At 43.1% G+C, this 27,809-nt stretch overlaps 1 protein-coding gene across 1 annotated transcript in view; it reads right to left on the reverse strand.

Moving 5' to 3' along the window:
* ntn1b (netrin 1b) overlaps positions 1–27,809 on the reverse strand; it is a 119,041-nt gene that overhangs the window by 58,532 nt on the left and 32,700 nt on the right. The gene's annotated exons all lie outside the window — the stretch shown is intronic.

The following is a 27,809-nucleotide window of genomic DNA, read 5'->3' on the forward strand; positions in this document are numbered from 1 at the left end:
ATATTACAAGGCTGTTGCTTCTCATATTATCTTCCTTCAGTAAATATATATTGGTAACGTGACCAGAATGTTCTGGAAACGCTTCAGAGAAACACTGTTGGGAAGGCCAATGTCTGTTTCATGTATAATGAAACATGAAGTACTATAAAAAGATTACATGCATAGTCTAGGAAAAACTGGCAAAACATTTTAAAAAGACATCACTTCTAATTTCACTTTCTTTACTGATTCAGATTTATTCAATTAACTTAATAGCTAAATGTTACCAAAATGTTCTGGGAACGCTTGACTAAAACACTGCTTGGAAGACCTGTTTCATAAATGAATGAATGTGCTTAATTCATCTATGTGATGAAACATGAAATACTTTAATAGGTCACATCTATAGTCCAGAAAATTGACAAACATTAACAAGAATATTACTTATAATCTCACTTTCTTTCCTAATTCAAGGTGTTTGAATTGGTAACTGTCGGCAACTTGTTCTGGAATCAAACACGTGGATGAAACAAGATATTACGCGGGTTTGGAATGTTCTGGGAATGCTTGAATGCATGAAAAACTGTTGGAAGGCCTATTTGTAATGAATATACAGTCAAAAACAATATATTTCAAATGGGGTTAAGCTATTGTGTCCTAGCAAAAATGCATTATGCTGAAGTTCATTGTTCACTCTTTTTATTATGAATAATTTGGGGGACATATATTTGGCATAAGGTTTCTGTAACATTCTAGGAACATTTTATGTATCTTTCTTTTTCCTTCATAGAGGTTAATTAAAATTTGCAGCAGTAGCAGCTGTAGTTTGAATTTTAAAAAGAAGTTTATGTGGAGAAGTATCTGTGAGCAAGTAATTTGCTACATGGGAGTGTATTATTTTGTCAAGCATCCACTCTAGTCCTTGGATAGTTGATAAATTGAACCAATCCAATATGCCACACACATTTGTGCTAACGTTACTACCAAAAACCAAAAGAAACGTTTCCATAAAAACATTCCCAGAATGTTTGGCCTAAGTTCTAAAAACGTTGTGCTAACATTACTATTAAACGTTCTGGGAACCAAAAGTAAAATTTCCTTAAAAACATTCCCAGAATGTTTGGCCTAATGTTTTCAAAATGTTTGTGCTAACATTACTATTAAACGTTCTGGGAATCAAACATAAAATTTCCTTAAAAACATTCCAAGAATGTTTGGCCTAATGTTTTCAAAATGTTTGTGCTAACATTACTATTAAACGTTCTGGGAATCAAACATATGTTTGATTCCCAGAATGTTTGGCCTAATGTTTCAAAATGTTTGTGCTAACATACTATAAACGTTCTGGGAATCAAAAATAAAATTTCCTTAAAAACATTCCAAGAATGTTTGGCCTAATGTTTTCAAAATGTTTGTGCTAACATTACTATTAAACGTTCTGGGAACCAAAAGTAAAATTTCCTTAAAAACATTCCCAGATTGTTTGGCCTAATGTTCTCAAAACATTTGTGCTAAAGTTACTATCAATCGTTCTGGGGAACTAAAAAGAAACTTTCCTTAAAACATTCCCAGAATGTTTGGCCTAATGCTTTCAAAACATTTGTGCTAATGTTACTATCAAATGTTCTGGGAACCAAAAGTAACTTTCCTTAAACATTCAGAGAATCTTTACAGCTAATGTTCTGATAATTAATGAACGTTTTAATAATGTTTTGGCAACTTTACTTTGTTAACTGAGGCGATGCTGCCTTGGTCAGGTGCAGACCTTATACTTGTATAAGCATGTTTTTGATCGTGGAAGGAAACCAGAGCACATCCACGCAGGGAGAACATGCAAACTCCACACAGAAAGGGCAGGAAGGGATCCCACGACCTTCTTACTGTGGGCATCAGCCACCGTACTGACAATTCAGTTTCCATCTTCAGGGTGAGATAAGTGGAAGTTTGTTGTTTCTTTATACATATTTGTGAATACAGAGGTTGACCACTTTGTTAAATTCAAGTATTTCACCACAAACAGTCCACACCACCGATATATGATACATTTAAGAAACTAGTATGGCAGAACGGGGGTATTCTTTTGTGAGCTTACTCACAGATCTCTGGGATACACTTATAAGTAATGATGGGATTGTTTGAATTTGGTGTTTTATTGTCTTTAATGTTTTTCCAGTATTGGCACGCAACTAACACTTTGGCAGGAGAGAAAGTGGGAATGTTGAAATTAATGCCAACAACAGACGCTCAATTCCGATGAAATAATGTCCTTGATGTAAAAGAGTTCCTGAACACTGCATCTGAGGATTTTATTATTTTTTTAATTTGCTGCAGTAAAAGTGGAACTGTAGCATGAACTCATCTTAAATTATCCATGATTTAGCTGGAAAGCAGGAATGCTCTTTGCCTCACTAAATCAGTGCTTATGTCTCCTTCTCTGGACATAGCGCCGTTTTAATATTACAAAAACATTACGAAGCCACTGATCACATCATATGGCAGAAAAATATGGACTAATAAATCAATATAATGCACCCTGGAGGAAAAAAAAAATCAAATGTTTTTTACTGTGAGGTTTCAATTTATCATAAAATGAGTTTCATAGAGAAAATATCTTGGCGCCAATAACACGGCAACGTGCGCTGCCATTGTGCAACAAGGCACATTTTTAGTGAAGCCAAAAGTCTAACAATGCCTGTTCTGTCACATGGCATTTGTAGAATTTGACTCAGAAAGGCAAAATAATAAAAAGCTGTTTGTCACGATCCATCACACCAGACACATATCCGGCGAGAGAACACAACAACAAAGAACGTCAGCACCAAACTCGCTGGATGACTAATCCCTTTACAAGTTTCCGGTCTGCTTTTGATGATTTCACTTTAGGCAAAAATGTAAACAGTTGGTGGTAGCGGTGGTGAGGGTAGATTTCTATCGCACACAAAGTGGAGCCAGTTTTGTAAAATGACCTTGGAGTAATGCTTCATCAACAGCCTCGTCACCTTGGCGTCATGCAAACAAGTAAAACTTCGGAACTGTGTGCCCAATACAGACTGATTTAAAGACCCTCTTTGATCAAGTCGAAATAAAGATGACATAGCTGAGACAAACATCTGAGTCTGAACATGAGACATTAACATGACATGGTTTTAATGAGACACACATTAGGCAGGAGGATGTTTGAAAAATGAGAATACTGGCTTCACTTCGCTGCACCTGCATGTCAGAGCTTGGTGCAAAAAAAAAAAAAAAAGACTTGGATCAACATGCTTCACACGAACATCTTATTAGACCACGATCAGCCGCCTGCACTCTGAGAACATAGTTATTTGCTCAAATTCTTCAAGTGCTATTAGTAAGATTCTTCTCTGGACCTCAGCTGTGGATGTAGAGCCAGAAGAGGGAATTGGGGTGGGGTGGGGTCCCGGGGGAGGGGGATTGTTGTGACTTTGCTAGGTCTACCGAAGGTCAAAGGCATGTCCCTACTTAGGGTGTCCGTAGGCATTGCCACTCCCACCCCCGCCTGGAAAATAAAAAATAAAAAACAGCTGGGAAGCGGAATATTGACTTTCACGTCATTGCTTTTAAAACACAGTTTGTATTTTAAAGAATAGAACTCGCCTAATTCTGCATGCAGCGGCATTCATCAATCAGCAGCAGAATTCTATTGTACCTGCATAAATGGTAAAGGTCCACTAGGTGGAGGTAATGCTCCATGTCAAGAACCCTTGGGGCATATCAACAACTAATCTCTTGCTATAGTAGTAGATGCTTCCCATATTTTACACACCTTTGCTCAGCAGCTCAGGGGGTGGGGAACAGCACCTCCACCCCACCCACCCACAAAGATTCACCACTGCACCTCATTGATAAAAATGACTTTTCAGACACAAAGTGAAACTGACTTTTGGCAGTTATCATCCATAGAATGTTTCAAACTTGGAGTTTCACATTGCCACACCTCAGGTAGTGAAATTTCATAGCACCGCAGTAGTCTCTATCTTCATGTGGTTTTGTATTTGTTTTTTACTGGAGTGTCAGTCCTGCCAACAAACCGGTGTTGGGAGACAGAATCTATTGTGTATCTATTGTGCCCGCCCTCAAACTAGACTGCGCTGCCCAATTAAGGGTTCCATCTTTCTTTGAAGAACAGTGCTAATGGCCCCTTCACACATCGTGTGAAGTTTGGTCGATGTGCGCACGTTGCAGACATTTTATGCAAAATGTGTAGAATCGTCCCTGCCTCTAACGCCTTGTACTCTTGGTGCTACAACTATTTGTGCACGCCAGTGGCTGAAAGACAGAGTGTGCGCTGTGCAAACCAAATGCACCTTCTTGCAGCAGGTGCCGGCCAAATTCCAGGTGACACGCACAAACATCTAACACCGCTCGCATGGCACTTAGAAAATGTGTGCCCAGTCACACTCTTGGCACGACAACAGACTGCAGACAATCACCATCGTACTCGGAGTGTTCCCCACTAGTGTGACCTTGCAAACACACACACTGACACGTGAGTGTGTGCACTCCACTCACAGGAGGAGTGGCTTCCGGCAAAGCAGCTGTGGTGATCTGTCATTCTGGATATTCCAGCTAGACAACACCTACTGTATTTGGACAGTCATGGACTAACAATTATCCACTGTGAGGCGCATGTGTCTGATTGCTGTACTTACATGGACATAAATGAAAACATATATCGCCATGGCGACAAGCATAGCGAGTGAGCGTGCACACAGAGCGGACATTGACAGGCTGCCAGGTTGAAACGGCCTGTCAGATCAGAACATGCAGTGGGCAATCTGACCGTCACATAACCCATGTGAGCTCTGTTCCACATGACATGGTGTCAGTGCTGTGGCGCGCCATCCACAAGACACACATGTCAGGCAGAACACGCGTGTGGGGGACTGGACACACCGGACCAGTAGATGTGGACATCAGAGCACACTGCTTATCGTTCATGTCATTTCATGACTGTATGTCTGTGACCATGGGTCATCACCAAAGGAACAGACGGATCATATTTGTATTGCTCGCTTGATAAATGTGGTGCTTTTATGTGGTTTGTGATTTTAATTTTTTTTGTAATACTTCCATGTCCTTCCTGATATGAGGCAGAGTCCAGCAGCTTTCAAAGAACAGCTCCGTAGCTCAGTGGTAAAGTTGCTGACTGGTAATCAAAGCTTTTTGAAGGTGCGGGTCCGTGTCCAGTGGGTGGTGTGTTGTTTTGTCTTTTTTTTAGTTATTTATTCCAGATAAGCAACGTGATATGGTGCACTTCGCACTTTTCCTGCTCGAAAGACACCGTCGCGTGCATGAGCTCTCACACTGGGATCGTGCATGCTTGCCCATCGGCGCGATGTTTTGTGGCTCGCAAATTTGAACTGTTTTGCGCTGTTTCACCGTATTTGTCCAAATGTCATCCAAACTTTGCACTATGTGTGAAGGGGCCTTAAACCGCTGCACCAATGTGGGTCAGCACATTAATACAAAGGTTACTGGACACTCACCTGAATTTAATTGAATCCAAAACTTGGTGAATATGTAGCTAAACATAAAATTAATTACAAAGCCAGCTAAAAGATCACTGATTATAAAAGTCACAAAACAGAAAACTAACTAAATCTGTTGCTAATTGAATGTAAAAGTGACTGGATATTGGACGACCTCTTTCCCAGTGTTGCATTGGGGTCTAAGTCCTTCTTGGAGTAGGTGGCTGTTTGGCATAGGAGTTGGTCTACCCACCTACAGAGAGCAGGGTTCAATTCCAGGTTTGACAACTTCAAGCTGCCAGCCCATGACCTCAGACAAAACCACCTGCATTGCCCCAGTTCACCCAGGACCCTGTGCTGGAGTAGCATCATATCCAGAGGAATCTCTGGGGATACAGATTGGTCTGATGGACCTTGGGAGCTTTCCAGACTTGAGGATACATATGGTTTCCCCCTATTGCTTTCAAGGACATACCATCTTTAGATAGAAGGTGACAAGTGAATTACTCCCACAACATGCAGAAACAAGAGAGCTTCCTTTCTGGTGTCAAGCTTTGTGAGGCATTTTACAATGGTGAGAATATCAATCTCACCACCAACCCCCAATAGGAATTGCCCTCAGGCTGCAGGATCCCCGATAGACCTGGATGCAACCTTAACCTTGTGCCCATGATGTGACTGATTATAAAGCTATATGAATGCAAACTAAATTAATTAACAGTGAATAAACTTTTGAAGGAAATGTTTAAGTCCATGTCACAGGGTTGGTCATGTAATTTTTCAAAATTATTCTTTAAAAGAATGTACAAGGTTTTAATGATATGCTTGGGGACATGCTTACTTGATTTACTTGATGTTTCGCAAGCTGTCAAGAACTTATTTGTCCAGATCATCAAAGGTTTTTGACACATGCAAACTTGTTTGAGGCATTTCTGTGGTGATAGGCAAAATGTGAGCCAGCTCCCGCCTATAGATCGGCCTTACATTGAGTGAAGCAGTTATGGTCCACTTTGGAATGAGAACCTAATTCAGTGAGCAACACTGCAAAATCTGCACTTGTGTAGACCAAAAATGCTAGCATGTCATTATTTTTATTGTTTCACACTAATTTGGCATGGGACTGGCAAACATTTTTATGCTATATTTTTACGTTCAATATTTCAAACTTCAAATTGTCCTTTGAGTTAAGAGACCTAATGGTGTAATGACATCAAGTGCAGAAGATAATAGACCGTCTGAGCTGCATCTCGCTCGTAGAATTAGGAAAGATGCTATCAGTCTGACGATACCATCATGGCTAATTTGGCAGGCACAGCTCTTTTGCCTTTGGGGCATTGTGTCTGATCTGCTGCCATAACAGCAGACAGAGAAACATAATGACCCATCACTCAGGTCACCTTTCACCTCAGAGAAGCTGCCAAACCTCACAAGAGTGCACTTTGTGCCCCAAGACCAGATAAGAGATAAATAGGTAAAGGTCAAGCTAATGAACCTGGTTCTCCACATGATGAAAATGTATCTAAAGCCATCTTGTTCTTCCACTTCACCCAGGCCTAAGCTGGCTCTGGGGTCACTGTGAAAATCTCAAAATAATTGTCCATTTTTTTATCCTTAATTCAACCCTGATGTTATCAAGGCCAGGGTTTGTAAACATATAGAAGAGATCAAATGCACACTTATTGAATCATTTAGGATCTTATGAAATGAAGTGTCAAGCTTTGAACTGAGGGGATTATAGCTCAGAAGGTAGAGGTTGCTCTTTTGATTCCATACTACTCTTGTTTATTCAATGAAATGTCCTTGAGCTGGACACCAAACTCCAAATTGCTCCTGATGCCTGCCAATACCTAATGCAAAGGTAGGCACAATAGAAATGTCGTCCATTTATCCTCTCGGCAGAGTCGCAGCCATCCAAGTATTAAGCTGATTATTATTCCACGATAACTCACATTTGGCAGGATGCATCATTTCAGAATATAATGATTAATTCAAGGCAGTAAATAAACCTATGCACAACTGATCAAAATACTGCTTCTGATACCTTCTGGACTGCATATTTTTGTACATGCCTGAAATTATATAGTTTTGGCAGTTGCAAGAAAGTGATCAACTTTCCTGTAACTGACCTTGTTCACAATAAGCAGTGTTAGTTTTCAACAAAGTACATGTTTAGTGATCAGTGCAAAAATTGTAATATTTAAAAATTCGTTATAGTGCCGTGCACAAGGTCAAATTTTCAGATGTCTTGTCATATTATTCTTATTACCCTCTGTGTTGGCATACTGGTGATAGCAGGGTATTGCTTTCATTGGTGTGTGTGTGTGTGTGTGTGTGTGTGTGTGTGTGTGTGTGTGTGTGTGTGTGGGTGTGTGTGTGTGTGTGTGGTGTGTGTGGTGTGTGTGTGTGTGTGTGTGTGTGTGTGTGTGTGTGTGTGTGTGTGCTTGGTGGGAATATTATTTGATAGTACTTGATAGATGTCTACAGGTGACTTTGTGGCATGGTGGATTAGTGGTTAGCAGTGGTGCCTCACAGGAAGAAGATCATGGGATCAATTCCTGGCCTTTCTGTGTGGAGTTTGCATGTTCTCTCGGTGTCTGCATGGATTTCATCCAGGCACTCTGGTTTCCTCCCACAATCAAAAACATGCTTATTTATGGTCTGCTCCTTTCTCTGCCCCTGACCAAGTCAGCATCTCAACATCTGGAGTTGGTCCCCGGACGCCGGACTATGGCTGCCCACTGCTCCTAGTGGTTGGATTGTGTATAACTGTAATCAGGATGGGTTAAATGCAGAGGACACATTTTGTTGTATGTATGTACAATGATAGTAAAGATCTACTCTGTTCTATTCTAGAGGTGTTTAGATTTTGGAGTAGTTTTGTCAAAATTCAATGGTCAAGTTAAACATGGTTCAAAAACACCTTTTTTGTATATCTCAACAACCCAGACACCTAGATGAATAATAAAAAGCATAAATTCATCAACAAAATATTGCTGATTGATTGGTATAACTTTACAATGAATATACACAGAAGTCATATGATCAAATCATACATAGTTATCGTGCACCCACCCCGTGGAGCAGTCGGAGTCTGTGGACATTTTTAAGTCAAGACTTAAAACCCATTTTTATTCTCTTTCTTATGAATAGTTTTTATTTTTTATCTGTTTTATTCTTTTACTTCTGGTTTTAATTATGTATTTGATTTTTAATTCATTTTTAATTATTTATTTAATTTTTATGTTGAATTGTTCTGTGTGAGGCGCCTTGAGATGGCTTTTGTTGTGATCTGGCTCATTATAAGCTGATTAAATTAAATTAAAAGTCAAAAACACCATTACTGACATATGTGTATTTACTTGGACATTTATATCATGGTGTGTAGAGCATGTAGGGTATACGAGGTCTGTTAGAAAGTATCCAACCTTATTATTTTTTTCAAAAACCATATTGGATTTGGATGTACATCAGACATGCTTGAACCCTCGTGGGCATGTGAGAGTTTTTTCATGCCTGTCGGTTACGTCATTTCGCCTGTGGCAGTCTTTGAGTGAGGAGGTGGCCCACCCTCTCATCGTTTTTTTTCATTTTTTAGGGAATGGCTCAGAGACTGCTGCTTTGTTGATAAAAATTTTTCAAAAACTGTAAGGCAGCAACTTGAGGTGGACACCATTCGATAAATTCAGCTGGTTTTCGGTGAAAATTTTAACGGCTGATGAAGAGATTTTGGTCTGTTAGTGTCACTTTAAGGACGACCCACGGCGCCTGACGGCGATCTGCGCTCCGATGGCGGCGTCGTCTCGCTGTTTCAAGCTGAAACTCCACATTTCAGGCTCTGTCACCCAGGGTCTCGTCAGAGAACAGAGAACTTTCAGAAGAGGTCGGCATGAGGAGTTTATTGCGGACATTCCACTGTTAAAGGAGATTTTATAATGAAAGAACGTGCGGGCAGATTCGCATGTCAGGCCGGACCCGACCGCGGGGGGTCGCGACAGGAAAAACACCTCCATTGGAAACCTTAACGGACAAGTTGGAACATGCCCAGCTGTTAAACAATTTCTCAGATACTCACTTGCTGAAAGCCATCAAAAGCCGCCTGAATTTTACAAATGGTTTTCAACACGGAGGTGTTTTTCCTGTCGCGGCGCAGACGGATTTGCGTCGTCGTCACGGAACCGACTCGGCGAATTTTCCTGCACGTTCTTTCATTACAAAATCTCCTTTAACAGTGGAATGTCCGCATAAACTCCTCATGCCAACTTCTTCTGAAACTTCTCTGTTCTCTGACGACGTCCTGGGTGAACAGAGCCTTAAATTAGGATGTTTTCAGCTCGAAACAGCCAGACGGACGCTACCTCTGACCGCGCCGCGCCGATCCGCTTTGTGAGCTGTCCTTAAAGCGAAAGAAACTCCACAATCTCTCATCAGCCGTTAACTTTCAGCCGAAAACCAGCTGAATTTCTCGAATAGTGTCGCACACGGATCGTCCCTCACAGGTCCTGAAAAAATTTGATAAAGCAACGCGCGCCGTCTCCAGCAGCGTCTCAGAACAAAGGGATTTCAACCGAGAGGGCTGGACCAGTGCCTCAATCAAGCCTGCCCACAGGCGAATGACGTCACCGACCCGCGTGAAAAAAACGTCACGCATGCGCACGAGGGTTCAAGCATGTCTGGTGTAATCTCACGTGATTCAAATCCATATAGTTTTTTTTTTATAAAACTGACGGTTAGTTTTCTAATAGACCTCGTATATCAGCCCTCTGATACCTTTTATTGCTATTGTCATTATTGTTATATCATTATAATGTATAATATGTATTATTTCTTTGTAGGTTTTGCCGGATAGAAACCAACCAGCACACTAAAGGCTGCTAAACTTGTGCGCAGTGTTATATGTTGGTAATGCACTGTATTTATGTAGCACTTTTCAGGGCAAAAGCGCTTGGCATTGATTGGGTCACATGTCAGCAGGGCGCTCACTATGAATCAGGAGCAACTTGGGGAGTAAGAACCTTGCCCAAGGATCCTGAGTGATTTCCCCTTTCTGAAAAGGAATCTGCATCAAGGATCCGCTAGTCACAAGCTCCCACACTTTAACCTCGATCGCTAACACCTTCTTGGCCTCATTAAGACTTTATTTGTGATTGTCCGGTGCTTCTTTGGGTGATTGTCTTTCCTTATTAACTTCAAAGGAGCTATTTTTCAGCTAAGACTGACCTCGGTGACCTCCCAGAAATTTCCAGTATTGACATATTCAATATTTTGGTTTCACACACAGCCTTTAGTGTGTCAACACCAGATGATGAGACTAGACACCTTAATGTATCCCAGGCTTTACGCTCACATTTTTGACTTTTTTTTAGGGTTTAATACGCCTCCTTTAGATTTAACAGCCTCTTTCGCAGCAGCAGACCTGTCTAATGAGATGCTATTTGCTTGTTCCAGCTCTTGAGTAATAGTTCGTCTGTGTTGCTTTCTACACAGTTATTTGTCCCTCATCCCACTGTGTGGGAATCCACCTCCCCTGGCTTGCACGCCTTGTCTCACCACGCAGTGTGCGATGATGTCACGAGGGCTTTCTTTGCTTTATTAGTTGCTGCTCTGTGATCTCCGGTGGAGATCAATTAACTGAGCAATCAGTGCCTCCCTGTGCTTTTGTGTGAGCAACTGCTCGTAAACATTTGGTTGCCCGGCGAACGCGAGAGGCGCTGCCTGCAAGATAAACAACCACCTAAGTCAGCCTGGCTAAATTAGCACTCCAGGCTCCTTCTCAGCACACGGTGTCATTAAGTAATGCATGTGACATTAGTTCACAAATGCACCATTACAACAGTAAAATTCAAGATTAGCTCGTAATTGTGTTGTGGGTGTGTGGTGGGTTTTGAGGTAGTTATCGGCTACTTCGGACTAGAACAGCTGTTCACAGATGTGAAGGTGAAAAATCACAGTCAACCTACATAACTGGTGAAGGTTTCAAGTATTTGGAACTGTGGAAATTTTTACCAATTTTATCTGTACCAGGATCTTTTTTTACATATAGGAGAATGCAGACCTTGTGCATTGCAGCAGGCAGCACTTTGCAAACAGTAATTGCAGGGGTTTATTCATTTCCCTTTTGAAAAAGCCAGTGCTGCATACTGCCAATGATAACACATCCTCTGTTATGAATAATAATTCATAAAAACCAGCATATCGCAGGCCCATTTTATCCTCTTGGTTTCAGGGTGGGAAACAGCAAAAGGGCGGTAGGAGAAGACGTATTGCTTCCAGCTTGTCTGGAATCCGTATTATGTGTCATTTGCCATTCTAAGGTTTTCTTATATACTCCAAAATGTAGAATAGAGAACAGTTTCATGAAAATAACAGAAAAACTAAACTATATAAACATGAGGTGAAAAGATGAGAGGATGTGTTACACATATTTATAATGTGTACCTCCTAATTATGAGTTTAGCAAATAGATACAAAGTAGAGTACAGGTCTGTCAATAAAGTATAGGTCCTTTTTTATTTTTTTCAAAAACTATATGGTTTCATTCATATGTTTTTATGTCAGACATGCTTGAACCCTCGTGCGCATGCGTGAGTTTTTCCACGCCTGTCGGTGACGTCATTCGCCTGGTGAGCACTCCTTGTGGGAGGAGTCATCCAGCCCCTCTTCGGAATTCTTTGTCTGAGAAGTTGCTGAAGACTGGCGCGTTGTTTGGATCAAAATTTTTTCTAAACCTGTAAGCACATCTAAGTGGACACGGTTCAAAAAATTAAGCTGGTTTTCGGTGAAAATTTTAACAGGCTGATGAGAGATTTGAGGTGGATACTGTCGCTTTAAGGACTTCCCACTGAGCGAGACGTCACGCAGTGCTCCCAGGCGCCGTCGTCAGCCTGTTTCAAGCAGAAAACCTCCACATTTCAGGCTCTATTGATCCAGGACGTCGTGAGAGAACAGAGAAGTTTCAGAAGAAGTCGGTTTCAGCATTTTATCCGGATATTCCACTGTTAAAGGAGATTTTTTTAATGAAAGACGTGCGGACGGATTGCAGCGTCGGCTCGCAGCCGCCGCAACGCTCCGCCACAGGAAAAACACCTCTGTTGGAAGCCTTAAGGACAAGTTGGAACATGTCCAGCTGTTAAACAATTTCTCAGATACTCACTCCACTGAAAGCCATCAAAAGCCGCCTGGATTTTACAAATGGTTATCAACACGGAGGTGTTTTTCCTGTGCCGCCGCACCGCGCCGGCTGCATCCTGATGCGCGGACCTGTCCGCACGTCTTTCATTTAAAAAATCTCCTTTAACAGTGGAATATCCGGATAAAATGCTGAAAACAACTTCTTCTGAAACTTCTCTGTTCTCTCACGACGTCCTGGATCAATAGAGCCTGAAATGTGGAGGTTTTCTGCTTGAAACAGGCTGACGACGGCGCCTGGGAGCGCTGCGCGACGTCCCACTGCGTGGGAAGTCCTTAAAGTGACAGTATCACCTCAAAATCTCTCATCAGCCGTTAAAATTTTCACCGAAAACCAGCTTAATTTTTCGAACCATGTCCACTTCGATGTGTCTCACAGGTTTAGAAAAAATTTTGATCAAACAAAGCACCAGTCTCTCAGCAACTTCTCAGACAAAGGAATTCCGACGAGGGCCTGGACGACTCCTCCCACAAGGAGTGCTCACAGGCGAATGACGTCACAGACAGGCGTGGAAAAACTCACGCATGCGCACGAGGGTTCAAGCATGTCTGACGTAAAACATATGATGAAATCCATATAGTTTTTGAAAAAAATAAAAAGGACCTATACTTTATTGACAGACCTCGTATATACATATGCTGAATATACTTTTCAGTAGATGTTCAAAACATGCTTTCTGCATAAAATAGCTGGGACCCTCCACATGTTCCATCACTTCGTCAAGATAGATATATGCTGTTTTACTGTTTGAATGAGCTCTTTAAATAAGATCATGACAAAATGTATGACAAATGGGTTCAGCTGATATCACAGCTGTAGTACACTTGAAATACTGTATGATTTTTACAGTGCTGTTTTTGTTAGACCACCAACAAACTGTTCATTCTCAAAAACTACTTCTAAGCGTGGGTCCTAGGAGTAGAGTAGAGTAGAGTATAGTATAGTATAGTGTAGTGTAGTGTAGTATCCTGATTCCCTGTGTCAACATATGGGATCATATTTTTTTCTCAAAAACTACTTCTAGGTCAGGGGTGGGCAATCATGTGCCATAAAGGGCCGAGACACTGCAGGTTTTCCGTGCAACCAATCACCTCAGCAGGTGATTTCATTAATGATCAGGTGTCTCAGCAGGTGATTTCATTGACAACCAGGTATTTATGTTCAGAGGAGAAGCTCATCAGCAACCCACCTGCTGAGGTGATTGGTTGCACGGAAAACCTGCAGTATCTTGGGCCTCGATGCCCACCCCTGTTCTAGGTAAAGCTTGGGTCCTAGGAGCATAGCATAGCATAGTATAGTATAGTATAGTATTTTGATTCCCTGTGTCCACATATGGGGATCATATTTTTTTCTTAAACTACTTCTAGGTAAAGCTTGGGTCCCAGGATTATACTTATAGTATAGTATAGTATAGTATAGTATAGTATTTTGATTCCCTGTGTCCACATATGAGGATCGTATTTTTTTCTCAAAAACTACTTCTAGGTAATGCTTGGGTCCCAGGATTAAACTTATAGTATAGTATAGTATAGTATAGTATAGTATAGTATAGTATAGTATTTTGATTCCCTGTGTCCATATATGGGGATCATATTTTTTTTCTCTAAAACTACTTCTAGGTAAAGCTTGGGTCCTAGGAGCATAGTATAGTATAGCATAGTATAGAATAGTATTTTGATTCCCTGTGTCCACATATGGGGATCATATTTTTTTTTCTCAAAAACTACTCCTAGGTAAAGCTTGGGTCCCAGGATTATAGTATAGTATAGTATAGTATAGTATAGTATAGTATAGTATAGTATAGTATAGTATAGTATTTTGATTCCCTGTGTCCACATATGGGGATCATATTTTTTTCTCAAAAACTACTTCTAGGTCAGGGGTGGGCAATCATGTGCCATAAAGGGCTGAGTCACTGCAGGTTTTCCGTGTAACCAGTCACCTCAGCAGGTGATTTCATTAATGATCAGGTGTCTCAGCAGGTGATTTCATTGACAACCAGGTATTTATGTTCAGAGGAGAAGCTCATCAGCAACCCACCTGCTGAGGTGATTGGTTGCACGGAAAACCTGCAGTATCTTGGGCCTCGATGCCCACCCCTGTTCTAGGTAAAGCTTGGGTTCTAGGAACATAGCATAGCATAGCATAGTATAGTATAGTATAGTGTAGTGTAGTGTAGTATAGTATTGTATCATATCGTATCGTGTACTGAGGTCTTGTGTCCACAAATGAGTATTTTATATTCCCCCAAAAAAACTACTTCTTGAAAAGGTTTGGATCTTCGGAACATGACAAAACATATCATGGCATGGTCTTCTGAGACCATGTGTCCACAAATGAGCCCCTCCCCCATAAAAAAGGACTTCTTGAAAAAGCTAGGGTCTTAGCATAGCATAGCATAACATAGTATAGTACAGTACAGTACAGTGCTGTAAAAAACTACTGCTACTTCTTGTGATCTTTGGAGTATTGCATAGTATAGTATAGTATAGTATAGTATAGTATAGTATAGTATAGAGTATAGTATACACAGTAAAATCACCAGTGTAAAACTAACACTGACAGTGTTAAATTAACACTGGTGATTTTATTGTGTAGTACAGTTGAAGGGTAAAGTCCTGTCTAGGCCCTGATGCCCGTTGGTGCCTGTGCAGCTTGATGCTCCCTGTAGGTTGGTGAGTTAACCATCCAAAGCTGGTACCCATTTACAGCTGGGTGGACTGGAACAGTATAGATGAAGTGTGTTGCCGAAGGACATAGACAGGTAGGGTGACCGTGAATTGAACCCAGGTCTACATGTTGGTAGCCCAACTCCTTATGCTGCTGATCTACCTGCTGGTGACAGGATGACTAAATGAACTGTGCTTCTATAACACTTTCCCATCTGATGTAGATGCTTAAAGTTCTTTACACTGATGCTTCCAATGCATCAACCCATGTCAGGGTGCAGCCTTACAAGCTACTCAACTGCACACCAAAAGCAAATTGGGAATCAGGGACCTTGCTCAAGGGTTAGAGCACGCATTTCCCTGTCTGATTTCCTCGCGATTTTACTGTCTGGTTGGGTAATAGAACCCATGACCCTGTGGTCACAAGCCTGATTCTTTCTCTAACCTTTATGGCACCACTTTCCTGACCAGAACATTGCTGGTGACTCCATTTTGTTAATGGCACAGTTGTGATGTAATTCACTACTGTGAATTACATCACAACTGAATTACATCACATTACTCTCTACTTTTAAGATTAGGCTTAAAACTTTCCTTTTTGCTAAAGCTTATAGTTAGGGCTGGATCAGGTGACCCTGAACCATCCCTTAGTTATGCTGCTATAGACGTAGACTGCTGGGGGGTTCCCATGATGCACTGTTTCTTTCTCTTTTTGCTCTGTATGCACCACTCTGCATTTAATCATTAGTGATTGATCTCTGCTCTCTTCCACAGCATGTCTTTTTCCTGGTTCTCTCCCTCAGCCCCAACCAGTCCCAGCAGAAGACTGCCCCTCCCTGAGCCTGGTTCTGCTGGAGGTTTCTTCCTGTTAAAAGGGAGTTTTTCCTTCCCACTGTAGCCAAGTGCTTGCTCACAGGGGGTCGTTTTGACCGTTGGGGTTTTACATAATTATTGTATGGCCTTGCCTTACAATATAAAGCGCCTTGGGGCAACTGTTTGTTGTGATTTGGCGCTATATAAAAAAATTGATTGATTGACTCGTTCACATTCTAAACCCACTTATTCCAATTCAGGATCATACTGAAAAAAAATGAGAAGAATACAAAAGAATATATGTTAGAATGGTTTCAAGTATTTGTTCTTTCCTGTAAGTGTACATTTGTTCACTATTATACTGGAATAATTGCCTTGATGATGCTAAACTCCTTTTAATGCAAATATGAGGCAGACTCTTGAAATTATTTTACTAACACTTTTATCAGTTTCAATTTTTTATAAAAATATAATATCAGTTGAATGACTGATGGGGGGGGGGGGGGGGCGGTCACTGTACAATATATCTTGCTTTTACGGTGCAACTGACATGTAGGTAGAAAGCAGCTTTCTGGAAGCTGTGGTCAGAAGGGACATTCTGCAGGCCAGAAGACATAAAGTTGCTAAATATCTAAACAAGTCCAGCTCCATGTGAGAATTTACATGGCAACACTGTGCTGAACTCCAAACGTTCCCCACAGTGCAGGGAGGTTATTTTAACACTCCGGCACGCGAGTTGTCCTGTGCAGAGGGAATAGACGTGAGAGAAGGCAGGAAACCACCAGGTTCTAAATCATAACGCCGGAATGACAATCCATCCTTCATGTGCAGTGTTTATTGTGCTTTTCTCATTTTTACTCCAAGGACTTCTTGGAGTAAATCACATATCTAGTTGAAAACTAGTACTTGAATGTGTTTTTGAATTGCAGCAAAACTACTTGTTTGACCCTATGTTGTGGTTTAAAAACGCAATGTGCAGGTGAAAGAAAGGACAGAAAGTGTTGTGTGTTGGGGGGGTTTGGCTGGACATTTTGGTGATTTGATTGTCTGAATAATTGTTAACAGTAATTTGGTATTTTGTTACGCAGTATATGTGAATATTGATGAGAGTTGTGCAGGTTGCTTCTCACGGCCGTGGCGTGCGGACAGATGATCCTCCACCTGTTGTGAGAAGCTGCTCGTTTACATAAAGCTTAAATTCAGACCTGAATGTGTTGCTGATAGTGTGTGCCTTTGAAGGATATTAGTTGTAGCTGCTGACTTACCTCACCTTTTCTATCCTTCACAGAGTCGGTTTGTCGAGTCCACCTGGGGGGTGTTTGGCAGTGAACGTGGGTCCAGAGGCGCCGGGCTTTGATCCCTTTGGGCACTGGAGAGCACGCCGTCCTTCACTCCGCCAGACAGACACGTTTTATGTTTGTACACCGAGTATTGCACAAAAGGGGGAAAATAAATTGTTTTGTTATTGGAACCGCTTTCTGGTTATTTTAGCGCTGGGTTCAGTCAGACGCAGGTCCGCTCCTCAACCCGCGTCGACACATAACAGTAGTTCCCGGCCATTCTAAAATGGACCCAGCGGCAGGGGCGGTTCCATTTGCCGAAAGAGTTCAAGAACACTTGGAGAAAATATGGGAGCAATTAAAGCATCTCGCAAACCAAATTAAACAAACAGACGCCGGTGTTACGGAGCTTGCAGCGCAAGCCGTTTCGCTTTCTGCTGCTCCAGCTGCGGCACCATCGATACCGGTGCAGATAACTCAGTCACCCAGAGATTCGGCGTCCGAACCGATTATTTGTCATCCGGAGCCTTATGCAGGAGACGTTGAAGCCTGTGCTCCGTTTTTGATGCAATGTTCTCTGGTTTTTGCTCAACGACCGGCTTCCTTCTCTTCTGATGGCAGCCGTGTCTCATATGTGACAAATTTGCTCCGAGGTGACGCCTTAGCTTGGGTCACTGCGTTGTGGAGTAATAACTTGCCATTGTTAGGATCCTTTAAGGATTTCTCCCGGGAGTTCCGATTGGTTTTTGACCATCCGGTGAAAACAAATACCATTGCCCAATGGTTGCTGAATCTCAGGCAGGGGAGGCGGAGTGCGGCGGAGTATTCCGTGGATTTCCGAATTTTTTCTGCTCAGTCCGGTTGGAATGCCGCAGCTTTACAAGGAGTGTTTGTGGATGGTTTAAATGATTCATTAAAAGACGAGCTAGCAGTCCGTGACGAACCAAACGATTTAGATGAGCTAATATCTTTGGTGATTTGTCTAGATAATCGGATAAAGGAGCGTGGACGCGAGAGAGGGCGGCCATCAGAACGGGTTTTTTCGTCTTGGGGTTTTCCTCGACACAGATCTGGGCTGCCTCTTCTTCGCCCCACTGAGACTCCTCCGACGGGACCTCTGGCTCCTCTTGCGGATGAGCCCATGCAGCTCGGACGAGCTGAAGTCGCTATATTGCCCCGTCATATAAGCGTCAAGAAAAATAGTGGTGACGTATCTCCAGGAGTTCTGGGACAGGCAAAATAATACACACACACACAAAAAAAATTTATTATTTGGGCTGTTTGTTTTTTTTTAAAGGGGTTATAAATTATTTGGGGATTCAGAGGCGGTTCTGGTGGAGTGAACGACAGGCGGTTCGGAGCTCGGCTGGACTCAGTTGATCATTGGTTTTTATTATTTGTACTTAGGTATTTTCTGTTTGGGTCTGGGGTCATTTTGTTTTGTTATTTTTTATTTCCCTGCTTCCCTAACCCCAACCTCACTCGCCCCAAGACCGTTCGTCTTGTGGGTTGTGGGGTGGTGCAGGTTGGTCACGCTGAGCGTTCTCAGAAGACCTCTGCACCTAGGGGGGGTTGAAGGGGCGTTTTTTTTTGGTTTGGTTAGGGCCCGGTTCCACTCCAGCCTCGGTGGGCCTTTGTACCGTTCGTCATTGGTGTTGCCGGGGTGTGGTGCAGCGGGAACATACCTCTGTCGGAGGGGTGTGCCGATCTGTTGCCGTTCGCCATTTCGGTAGTTCCACCCCTCCCGATAGGCTGGGGTATGGTCGGGTTGGGGCACCGGACGTATTTCCGGTTTTCCGCTGCGCCTTGGGGTTGGGGCCGGGTTAGTTTTTCCTGTTCCCTTCCCCGGCTTGGTAATTTTGTTGCCGTTCGCCAAAATTGAGCCGATGGAGGGCTCTGGGAGTGATCTGGGGTCTTTCGGGGTGCTGGGGAAGGTAACAGGGTTTATCGGTTGTTTTATTTGCCCCCGGGGTTGTTTAATGTAGTCCACCGGGGGTTGGAATTTTGTGTTCTTCTGTTTCCTTCCAGTTTCCACCTCCAGGGTTGATGGGACAGTCCTCTGGGGGGGAATTGGCTTGTGGGGCCGACTAGCCAAGTGTGGCCGGGTCTAGGGTTCCTGGGTTGTGGGGAGGGTGCCTCCTGGGGTTTGATGGTACAGTCCTCTGGGGGGTGCCGTTGCTCCATGTGTACCTGGGGACCTCTGTGGGATTCCAGCTTTGGCTATTTCTCCTGGAACTGGCGGTAAAGGCCTTCTGGGGGGTGTTGGGCTCTGCAAGTCGTTCTGGGGGGGTTGTTTGTTATTTTTCTTTGTGCATTTATGTTTGTATTGTGTCTGTGGGGCTGTGTTGGGTTTTTTGCATTTGGGAGTTTTTTCTTTTCTTCCCGGGGTTGGATGGGACGGTCCCCTGGGAAGGTTTTGGGTGGGTTTTGGTTTTTTTTGTATGTTAGGTTGTACTTGGGACTCTTTTGGGGTTTTTGTTGATGCCAGCCGGCCTTCCAGCTGCGGTGCCCTGTCCTGCTGTCTGCGGTGGACCTTGGGAGCGTTATGCTGTCTGCTTCCTGACGAGGACCCCGGAGGGAGGTGCTGTTCTCGGACCTGGTCTGTTCGGTCGCCGGGAGGCTTCCCATTAAAGGCGGGGTACTGTTGTGTGTTGGGGGGGTTTGGCTGGACATTTTGGTGTTCTTTTCTTTTCTTTGCTCTCCAGGTGGTATGCAAACTGATTTATTGTCTGTGGAGAAGGTGCTGGAAGAAGGGTCCTTCACCCTCATCAACGTGATATGCAGCACCTGTGGATGATGCTCATGTGCAACCTTAAAGACTTTCAGCTGAAGCAGATAATGAGATGGCGTTCTGCATTTAAGCCATGTGTGATTCAAGCAGAATTGCCGGGAACTCGACCTTGTGACGTTCGTTTGTGAGATGCTGAGGACCGCGCCTGGGTTTGACACATCGTGCCTGTGAAGGAGGACGGGTGAGGGACACATGCTGTCAGCACACATCAGAGGTGATGATTGTCTGAATAAGTGTTAACAGTAATTTGATATTTTGTTACGCAGTATATTTGAACATTGAGAATTGTGCAGCTCGCTTCTCACTGCCGTGGCGTACGGAATGATGATCCTCCACCTGTTGTGAGAAGCTGCTCATTTACATAAAGCTTAAATTCAGACCTGAATGTGTTGCTGATAGTGTGTGCCTTTGAAGGATATTTGTTGTAGCTGTTGACTTACCTCACCTTTTCCATCCTTCACAGAGTCAGTTTGTCGTGTCCACCTGGGGGGTGTTCGGCGGTGAGTCTGGGTCCAGAAGGGTCAGGCTTCGATCCCTTTGGGCGCTGGAGAGCGCGCCGTCCTTCACCTCGCCAGACAAACGCACATTTATGTTGTACACAATTATTGCACAAAAGGGAAATAAATTTGTTTTGTTTTTGGAACCGCTTTCTGGTTATGTTAGCGCTGGGTTCAGTCAGACGCTGGTCCGCTCCTCAACTTGCGTCTGCACATAACACCTCCTGTTCAATGTGGAAGCACGCCAAAGAACCAAAAGAGTCACTGAAGTACAATATGCCAAATCCTCCATGAAATACATGGGTGCTTTTTGAACATTTCATTGAGGCTACATTTGAAGTGGCCTAACCAAAATTAGACAATGGAGGATTGGAAAAACACTGACAAAACCATGAAAGTATGGATTCATCCTCAGTCGTATCAGCAATGCAGGTTGATGGTGGTGCAACGGTATGACAACTGCATGATGATGTCACATCAATATGGACAAAAGCTCTGAGGAATGTTACCAGCACCTTGGGTTTGGCTGGACATTTTGGTGTTCTTTTCTTTTCTTTGCTCTCCAGGTGGTATGCAAACTGATTTATTGTCTGTGGAGAAGGTGCTGGCAGAAGGGTCCTTCACCCTCATCAACGTGATATGCAGCACCTGTGGATGATGCTCATGTGCAACCTTAAAGACTTTCAGCTGAAGCAGATAATGAGATGGCGTTCTGCATTTAAGCCATGTGTGATTCAAGCAGAATTGCCGGGAACTCGACCTTGTGATGTTCATTTGTGAGACGCTGAGGACCGCGCCTGGGTTTGACACATCGTGCCTGTGAAGGAGGACGGGTGAGGGACACATGCTGTCAGCACACATCAGAGGTAATTTGATTGTCTGAATAACTGTTAACAGTAATTTGGTATTTTGTTACGCAGTATATGTGAATATTGATGAGAGTTGTGCAGCTTGCTTCTCACGGCCGTGGCATGCGGACAGATGATCCCCCAGCTGTTGTGAGAAGCTGCTCATTTACATAAAGCTTAAATTCAGACCTGAATGTGTTGCTGATAGTGTGTGCCTTTGAAGGATATTAGTTGTAGCTGCTGACTTACCTCACCTTTTCTATCCTTCACAGAGTCGGTTTGTCGTGTCCACCTGGGGGGTGTTTGGAGGTGAACGTGGGTCCAGAGGCGCCGGGCTTCGATCCCTTTGGGCGTTGGAGAGCGCGCCGTCCTTCACTCCGCCAGACAGACGCATTTTATGTTTGTACACCGAGTATTGCACAAAAGGGGGAAAATAAATTGTTTTGTTATTGGAACCGCTTTCTGGTTATTTTAGCGCTGGCTTCAGTCAGACGCAGGTCCGCTCCTCAACCCGCGTCCACACATAACAAGAAAGAAATGAAATCCTTCAATATTTTCGGAGATGTATGTGATGTGCCTCCTCCAGACGTCAGGTCAGGTGACGGCTCACAGTGTGATTTATTGAACAATATCTTTAAAGAGCAGAAACTCATCTCACTTTGAGCACTATGGTCATATGTTGGTCAATTAATTTTATTAATTAATTAATTGAATTGAATTGAATTTATTTTCATTTATAGCAACAAATCACAACATAGTTGCCTCAAGGTGCTTCACGCAAGTAAGGTCAAACCTTACCAAACCCCAGAGCAAGCACACAGGTGACAGTGGTAAGAAAAAACTCCCTCTGATGATTTGAGGATGAAACCTCAAGCAGACCAGACTCAAAGGGGTGACCCTCTGCTTGGGCCATGCTACCGACACAATTGACAAAACAATTGACAAAACAATTGACAAAACGTATATGCAGGAAATTTTGCCGGTGCACAGGACGGGAGGGTTGCAGAAACAGACATGACACCCATCTCTAGATGGAGCCACATCTCAAACAGAGAGAAAAAAAACAGAATCAGGCATCAGAAAGACAACAAATACAGAATAATTTGTCAGCATTAAACAACAAGAAAAACAGAAGAAATACTAAGATGATCACCAGCCACTAGCCCTAAGGTTCATTAAAGACCCCGTCACACATAGCAAGAACGTGCCGGAGCCATGCCCAACACAGCAAATATTGCCATAATCCAACACAGCCAGGAGGAAAAGAGGCGTGGCCAGCTCTGTCATAACACAGACAGACTGCCTTGTCCACACCTGTCAGATTGCATCCAAATGGATGTAGACACAGACTGCTGTCAGATGGCCATAAAAGGTGCTGCAGACTGCCTGATCTCCAAACGTCTGGATGGCAAACACAGATCAGAGAGCTGTGTTCCTGTACTGGACATCAAAGAACAACCAACGTATGGACCGGACTCACGCCATATGTGTCCATCCGTGCGGTCACCCACTCCCATTTAATCACTCCTTCACTCATCCTCTTTTTCCCCAGGGTCACTGACCTCAGGCGTGTGTGTGTGTGTGTGTGTGTGTGTGTGTGTGTGTGTGTGTGGTGTGTGTGTGTGTGTGTGTGTGTGTGTGTGTGTGGTGTGTGTGTGTGTGTGTGTGTGTGTGTGTATATGTGCCTGCGTGCGTAAAAGGTAAAAGTGCTGACATGAGGAAATGACTGCTATGTGTGTGTGTGTTTTCATAATAAGCTGCTACGTGTGTGCAGTGGGCATTTTGACTGCCAGCTAAACTTCGCTGCGTGTGCGCGCATTTGCTGACAGTCAAAGGACACCTTTGCTTAAAAAAGTCTGCAGTGAGCTTTCCCACTATATTCGTGGCAGCAAACTCCCCCCCCCCCCCCCCCAAACACAACTCCACATTGTGATTTCTGATTGGATTATCCCATGGGATTTATTTATGGTGTCATTGTTTCCAGCATTCCACCACAGGCTGTGTGGTCCTGGCTCCTAGCACACTTTGCTGCAAAATGCTCCTGGAGGTGAGATTCATGTTTCATATGTTGTCATGTCGAAATAGTTCCACGTCATATGTCCGACAGAATTAAATGTGAACAAGCAATAATTTGTTTATTACAGCGGTGAGATCTGTTCAGCTCTGAGCATCTGACGTGAGCTGTGACAGCGTGCACAACTGTCCGCCAGCTGCCGTGGTGTCGCAGATCTGATGGGCACAATATTTCATATTGTTTATGTCGCTCATGTGGAGGAATATTATCTGTACTGTCAGGTCTATTATGGATATAACAGCCTGTCCAGATCTGCAGCACCGTGCGCTGTGCCATACAATGACCCGTAGTGGACACGGTGCTTTCGGTTTATTTGCGCCATGTTGACATCACCTGCACATGGATGGCTGCATGCCACATACATATCAATGACCAAGGGTTCCTTTGCATGCCGGGGGGGGGCAGTGAAGGTGAACATTATAAGTGGATAAGTGGCATGTGCAGGTTATACTGCAGGCTTTGCCATGCCCGATCCATCTCGAGGTTCCCTCATACGCGCTCAAATAGTTTTGGATCCTGTTTATGCTACCTTCAGAATACGTAAATTGCGGTCAGATGGCATTCAGACCCATCTCGACGGCGCCCGGAGAGTTTTGAACATGTGACACACACATGTGTCACACTCGGGGCCACCGGCCGATTTTGACCAACTGTGTGGACTTACGCAAATGGCTGTCAGAACATTTTGGAACTGAAATCCAACACTTTTCGGATGTGCGCCGATTCATAAGTCTGATGTCATTCTGTGTGATTTCGGCTATGTGTGACTGTTGTATATAAGATCCAGATTTTAGATAAAGTTGAGGCGCGGCCCCACTCCATTTCCTAATAAATGAATTTAAAAAGGGTAAAAAGCATAGTAACATACTATGACAGTATGCTAGCCATACGAAAGGGAAAATAAGTGCGTCTTAAGTCTGGACTTGAAAGTCTCCACAGAATCATGCAGGGAGAGCATTCCACAGAACAGGGGCCATGATAAGAGAAGCTCTGTGACTCGCACAGGGTGTGAGTCACAGAGCTGTCCCTAGGGTGACTTTTTATTCACCCTAGGGACACAAAGTAGTCCTGCACCCTGAGAACACAGAGCCCAGGCCACTACGTAGGGTTTAATTAGGTCATCTAAGTAGGGAGGTGCCAGTCTGTAAATAATTTTATAGGTTAGTAGCAGAACCTTAAAATCTGATCTCACAGAGACAGGAAGCCAGTGAAGAGATGCCAAAATGGGTGTAATGTCATCAAACTTTCTGCTTCCTGTCAAAAGTCTGGCAGAAGCATTTTGAACCAACTGGAGACCCCTAATGCTGGACTGCGGTAAACCAGAAAAATAGAACATGCAGTAGTCCAATCTAGAAGAGACAAATGCATGAATCAGGGTCTCACCATCAGACATAAATAGGATGGGACGAATCTTTGCTATATTTCGCAGGTGGAAGAAAGCAGTCCTCATAATATCTCTAATGTTGTGGTCAAAGGACAACGTAGGATCAAAAATTACCCCAAGGTTCCTCATTTTTGTCAGCATGATGTATGACACATCCGAGCCTTGACCAAGTGTTAGCTGGTCAAATTCATGCCGATGAACCTTTAGTTAATTTAATTAGCTTATAATGCGCCAAATCACAGCAAAAGCCGTCTCAAGGCGCCTTACATAAAACAAGTCAACATAAAATTTAATAATTAAAAATTAATTTAAAAAAATTTCAAATACATAAATAAAAAACAGAAGTAAAAGAATAAAACAGATAAAAATAAAAAACTATTCATGAGAAATGAGTAATAAAAATAGGTTTCAGTCTTGACTTAAAAATGTCCACGGACTCCGACTGCCTCATGGTCGCAGGAAGACTGTTCCACAGAGTGGGTGCATGATACGAAAAGGCTCTTTGACCTGCTGACTTCTTCTTCACCCTGGGAACACAGAGAAGTCCGGCATCCTGCGACCACAAAGCCCGGGCCGGCACGTAGAGTTCCACCAGATCAGCCAGATAAGATGGCACCATCATTTCAGTCCTTATCAGAGTTTAAAAGTAGGAAATTGCTAGACATCCAGCTTTTGACTGATGCAAGGCAATCGTCTAAGAATTTTATGTGGATGAGATTACCAGCAGTAATTTTCAGGATTTTCCTTTAAAAATCATTGGTTGTCTGGATCAGAAATTTCAGTTAAATATATCATATAGCAGACAAACACAATGATATTTGAGATGTGAAATGAAGTTTCTAGTATTTACAGAAAGTAAAAATAAAATAAGTAAATAATTCTTTAAACAAAATTAGGCAGGTGCATAAATTTGGGCACCCAGAAAAAAATACATCAATATTAAGTAGATCCTTTTGCTTCCTGTAGCTTCCAATGAGAGTCTGGATTCTGGCTAAAGGTATTTTGGACCATTCTTCTTTACAAAACATCTCCAGTTCAGTCAGGTTTTTTGGTTTCCGAGCATGGACAGCCCGCTTAAAATCACACCACAGATTTTCAATAATATTTAGGTCTGGGGACTGAGATGGCCATTCCAGAATGTTGTACTTGTTCCTCTGCATGAATGCCTTAGTAGATTTTGAGCAGTGTTTAGGGTTGTTGTCTCATTGAAAGATCCAGCCCCGGTGCAACTTCAACTTTGTCACTGATTGATGAACATTGCTTTAAAGAATCTGCTGATATTGACTGGAATTCATGTGACCCTCAACTTTAACAAGATTCCCAGTACCTGCACTGGCCCCACAGCCCCATAGCATGATGGAACCGCCTCGAAATTTTATTGTAGATATTAAGTGTTTTTCTTGGAATGTTGTGTTCTTTTTCAGACATGCATACCACCCCTTATTATGTCCAAATAACTCAATTTTAGTTTCATCAGTCCACAGCACCTTATTCCAAAATGAAGCTCGTTTGTCCAAATGTGCTTTAGCATACCTCAAGTGAGTGTTTGTGGCATGTTAGCAGAAAAGGCTTCCTCTGCATTACAGCATCATACAGTATCTTTTTGTACAAAGTGTGCTGTAAAGTTGAATGATGGACAGAGACACTATCAGACTCAGACTCACTTTTATTGTCACTCGGCCCTTACAGGCAGAATGAGATGCAGTTTCTCCAGGTCTTGGTGTAGTTAACTGGGACAATTTTTTTATTTTTTTTATTATTTTTTTAAACCTAACCTATTGTATAAACTTTTGCAATATAAACTTTTGCAATATGCAATATGCAATATGCGCACCCCTGTGGCCATAGAATATATATATACAAGGCACAGGGTCAGCAGCAGCAGCGTTAGAGTATTAAGAAGGTGACAATGTGCATGTAGTACAATGTTCAGTTTGATGGTGGTTGTTGAACTATTCAACAGTCTGACAGCATTTGGGTAGAAGCCGTTTTTCAGTCTGGATGTTTTTGCCCAGATGCTGCACAGCCTCCTTCCAGAGGGAAGGGGTGTGAACAGACTGTGCGCAGGGGGGGGAAGTCTCAGAGGATGCAGGTGGCTTTGTCTCTACATCTGGAGATGTAGATGTCCTCAATGTGTGGTAAGCTGCATCCGATGGTCCTCTGTGCAGACTTCACCACCCGCTGCAACGCTTTCTTCTCCGCCACCGTGCAGACACCATACCACACAGGGAGGCAGCAGGACACCACACTCTCCACTGCACAGCTGTAGAAGGCCCTGAGGACGTCTGTGTTCAGTCCGGCACCCTTCTCAATTTCCTCAAAAAATAGAGATGTGGGTGGGCTTTCTTAATGACAGCCGTGGTGTTGGTGTGCCAGGTGAGAGTGTTGGAGAGGTGGACTCCAAGATACCTGATGGAGGAGACGATCTCCACCGCTGCTCCGTTGATGTAGAGGGGGGAGGGAGTGGTGGGGGCTGACCTGTGGAATTCAACAACTATCTCCTTGGTCTTCTGGGTGTTGAGGATGAGGTTGTTGTCTCTGCACCACCGTGTCAGGTTCTCCACTTCAGAATGGCAAAGGCTCACCCATTGATTAGCTCCAGGATGATCAAAGACAGTCTGGAGTTAACTGTAAGTGCTGTGACAGTTAGAAGACGCCTGTGTGAAGCTAATTTATTTGCAAGAATCCCCTGCAAAGTCCCTCTGTTAAATAAAAGACGTGCAGAAGAGGTTACAATTTGCCAAAGAACACATCAACTGGCCTAAAGAGAAATGGAGGAATATTTTGTGGGCTGAT

Source organism: Thalassophryne amazonica, chromosome 16, assembly GCF_902500255.1.
Source record: "Thalassophryne amazonica chromosome 16, fThaAma1.1, whole genome shotgun sequence".
NCBI classification, from domain to species: Eukaryota; Metazoa; Chordata; class Actinopteri; order Batrachoidiformes; family Batrachoididae; genus Thalassophryne; species Thalassophryne amazonica.